At 56.1% G+C, this 4,142-nt stretch overlaps 1 long non-coding RNA gene across 1 annotated transcript; it reads right to left on the reverse strand.

The window, feature by feature from the left end:
- Positions 1 to 1,074: 1,074 nt before the first annotated feature.
- On the reverse strand, positions 1,075 to 3,490 carry LOC150002014 (uncharacterized). Its single transcript, XR_016512957.1, has 3 exons — positions 3,423 to 3,490; positions 2,091 to 2,185; positions 1,075 to 1,224 (listed from the first exon to the last, which is right to left on the reverse strand). It is a non-coding gene; the product is annotated as an uncharacterized LOC150002014 (long non-coding RNA).
- Between the last annotated feature and the right edge of the window lie 652 nt (positions 3,491 to 4,142).

The following is a 4,142-nucleotide window of genomic DNA, read 5'->3' on the forward strand; positions in this document are numbered from 1 at the left end:
CAACCTGATGGTGAGCCCTGAGTGGGTCCTACCCAGGCAGATGCGACCAGAGGCCCCACTAGCACCATGACAGAGCCTCACCAACCATCCATGGCCAAAGGACCCAGCTCAGCTCTGCTGGACTCCTGACTCACAGCACTGGGAGGTAATAATGTGTGTGTTTTTCGGTGGCTGCGATTTACTGTAAATAATGTCCCAGCTCTCCTGGGTGCCCCACTTGCAATGAGCGTGGCACCAATACCCTCTTGGCTACTCAAACTGAAGTCCCCAGGTGGCCATCCTGTACATGTTCAGTTCTCTTGTCCCTGTAAACTAATCACCTGTGTCCTGAATGGCTGCTGCAGGTGCCAGGCGTAGCTTGCCTGCCCAGTGTGTACCTCCAGGCTACTGCACACCCTGCTAAGGGGCGCTCTTTTCAAAATGTGTCCTTGACCCCATCCCCCATCTGCTCTACCCACCCCCACCAGTGCGCTCCGCAGCGTTGGGAAGAGCCTTGGCCAACAGCGCTTCGGGCACTGTCTCTGTGCACTCCTCTGTCTCAGCTGGGGTTGTCCCCGCACTCGAGCTCCTTCTCTCAGAGGCTACAGGCAATAACCATCCCGATTTCCCAAGAAAGGCTTCACAGTGTCAGGGAAGCCATGCCCTTCCCTATTCAAGGATACGATGGAGCCTGCCACATGCCCCTGCCGTGTGGACATGAAAAAACTAACAGGTCTCCTGAAGAGAGTCTGGCTAGTGGTACCTTGTCATGGTGTGGAATGTTTTCATTGTTAGGATTGCTGATCAGCGCTTTTCTCAATCACCCTGCTCTCTTTCCATGGTCTTCTCATCTTGCTTCATAGGTCTTTGTTATCCCTCTGAACATGTTAACCCGCTACTGTTTAATGTCTGTCATGTTTTCTGCAGTTCTGGGAACAGAACTTGCCCTGCCACCACTCAGGATGTCGGTTTGTCCTTTGGGCATGGAGCTCATTTCTGGCCATCTGAGGGGCAGCCTGCCTCAGGACACATGTAAACGTGAGGGGGCAAAGACTGGGCAACGTGGACTAGGGGCTTGGGGGCACGTACCTAGGTAAAGGTGCAGAATGAACAGCCTCCCTATTGGCAGGAGGATGATGAGGTCCAACACTAGCACGATCGCCCCAATTATAGCCAACACTATGGTCTTGGCCTTTGGATGAAAAGAGAGCAGAAACCACAGCCACGTGTTCTGACTGCCAACGTCTGTGGAGACAAGAAAGACATACAGAATTTGCACTGGTTGTTATGGCAGGACCTCCCTTCACGTAAGCACCATGGGATAGAGCTGGTAGGGTGAAGGGAATGCCAGCCTGACAGACCACCTTCCTGCCCAGGTGGGTACCTACCTGCCCAGGTGATTACCTCCCTGCCCAGTGACCACATCCCTGCCCAGGTGAGTACCTGCCTGCTCCAGTGACCACCTCTCTGCCCAGATGATCCCTTTCTCTTTTCCCAGACCACATCTTTACTGAGGTGACAAGCTTCCTGGCCAGGTAAGCTTCTTCTCCTCACCCACATGACCACCTCCTTACGAAGGTGAGCACCTCTCTACCTACATGAGCATCTCTCCAAAGAGGTGAGCCCTTCCTCCTCACCCAGGTGTGTGCCATGCCACCTAAATGCCTTTGCACACCCTTCTCTCAGCAGTGCTATCATGATCACTCTCTATGGATCCAGTAGGTGAGGCTGGGAGAGGGTGACTCTGTCTAGGTCACATAGACTGACCCTCTGTCTGAGCCCCAACACCCTCCTGGTCCTGCAAGCCTACAAGCCTGCAGCACCCAGGCCCCGTCCATTCTGCCCCAGCCACTCTCAAGTAGCACTGGAAGGCTGTCATCACCACCCACGAACATTTCTATCATATGGTCCTCTGTGATGCTCCTGACCACACTGCTTCCAAAAATTAAGTGTGAGAAAAATCTTGAAGGCTCATGTGGGTGAAGTAGTGAAGACTGATTCCAGGAGAAGTAGGCTGGAGGGAGAGGCTAAGACACACGAGAAACCAGAGGGGAAGCAAACCAGAAAGCAGCGGCACGCACTTCCATAGTGGGGGCCTGTGTGGAGCATACCTGGGTTCACAAGTTGGTGGATAAAAGAGCCCAAGACTATTGCCACCATGCACAGCAACCAGGCTACTGTGGAGAGAAGAAGACTGAAGAACCACCTGTGGGAAGGGCAGACATGGCTCAGAGCTGGTGACAGTGGCCCTGAGAGCACAGTGACCGGCGCCTGTACGTCCTCACGAAGTAAGGGGCCCGGCCTCCCAGGACAAGTACCTAAGCATCCCTAAGGCACGGGCTACCCTGAGTACCCTGAATGCTGCTCTGGGTGCGTGGCATAGCTCAGGCCTTGGTTCTCCTGCTCTCTGTCCTTTGAGCATTTTCCCCAGCGCTCTAGAGGACATCACTGGTGCATGGCCACTGAGGACCACACCTGCAGTCTTATATCGCCTCACGGCATGGAACCAGGATCCCATTGAATCCCCACAAGGGAGCTGCAAGGAGGGGGCCACCCCCAGCTCACAAAGCTAAACTGACTCAGAGATGGGTGTTATCTCCCAAGCTGCCTGGGCCCACCAAGAACTTTGGCTCAAGATTCCACGGTGTCCCCAGCCCCCTGCCCACGGCCAGTTTGCTTTTCCCTGCTCCCACTTATTCCTGCCAGGACAGCCTTGGTCCCCACCTCACCCCTCTTCAGCTCTGGAATTATGCGAAAGGAGCCTTTGGGGCTCAGCCTGGACTCAGGTGGGGACCACTGCGGTGGAACAGATTCCCTGTGAGAACAGCAGTGATCCTATCAGGGGCCCGGGAGGGACTTGAAAGCCAGGGCAGTGCCATGGAGGGCAGCCAGCCGGTGCGCGGCCTCCCCAGCTGCTCTCAGTCCCAGCAGGCCAGCCCGCAAACCTGCACGCTCTGTGCCTGCCAACGGCACACGCTTGGGAGGCTCATGTACGCATCAGGGCCCTGCGCTCTGACCTCACAGAGGAAGCCCCTCCTGCCCATGGCTGCTTGCTCCTGGCACGCACCCCGGCCCACATCCTCTGTGCTCGGGGCCTGGTCGCCCCGGCGGGCAGAGAGCAGGGGGACCCAGGCCAGCTGGTCAAAACTCAACAACCCAGTCTGTGTTATGTGTACAGAGGCCGCTCCTGTACATTCCTAAGGAGGGTCGCCAGCTATATACTTTGCGAGGACACATTCACAGCATGTCCAAGGTCTGCACCATAAAACATGTTTTGGAAGACAAGGAGACAGGGAGACCCTGAGGGCATCCATGCTGAACAATGAAACACAGCCCACTGTTGCCCTTGGTGCCCACTCTAACCCACCAGGCCCCCAGCCCACAGACCTCTGCCCTTCAGGACCCTCCTTTGCCTACCCTTTCACCCCCTCCCAGCCATTCACCAGTAATTCCTGCTCCCGATGCAGGTGTTCATCCACTCGCAGTGATGGTCAAACCCAGCGATGCATTTCTTGCAGGCAAAGCAGTGTTGGGCTTTTGCGCTCCTGGAAGGAAAAATTTGGGAGAAGCAGCCTGTCAGCAACCTGTGCAGATAAAGGAGGGGCTCAGAGCCCCCTCAGTCTAGAGTGACAGGAAGACGCAGCAGCAGCCCCAGAGAGAACCAGTGCCCCTGGGGTGGGGGCGCCGTCCCTCAGCCACCCCTGCCACACTGAGCCAGGGTTTGAGGCCTGGAGTCTAAGCTAGGATCCCGCCCTGAGCCACTGGGCCTCCCTCTCATGCCACCCACTATGTCCCCAAAGCCCCTAAGCACCCCAGGTAGTTCACCAGGCCTGTGATCTGGTGGGGACAGGCACTCCTCTGAGACACCCCAAGAAAACAAGTGCTCTTCTGCTCCTAGATCCGCTGGGGGCGGGGGAGGGGGTCTGTGTGCCTGAGGGTCACATCAGCAGTCAGCTGCATGAAAGCAGCCCCTGCTTCTAGGGAAACAGCACCACAGTGTCCCCCACAAGTGGCTGGAGAGTTAAATTTGGTAACCCACCCAGTGGGTACAGGCCCCACGTCCAGCACTCACACTTTCACTTGACACATGGCGCAGTACAGTCCTTCGATGTCATGACTGTGTTTTTTTCTATCAAACACGGGGAGCAATTCTTTAGAGATGT

This window comes from Furipterus horrens, unplaced genomic scaffold (genome assembly GCF_987537825.1).
Source record: "Furipterus horrens unplaced genomic scaffold, mFurHor1.1.pri manual_scaffold_9, whole genome shotgun sequence".
Lineage (NCBI taxonomy): Eukaryota > Metazoa > Chordata > Mammalia > Chiroptera > Furipteridae > Furipterus > Furipterus horrens.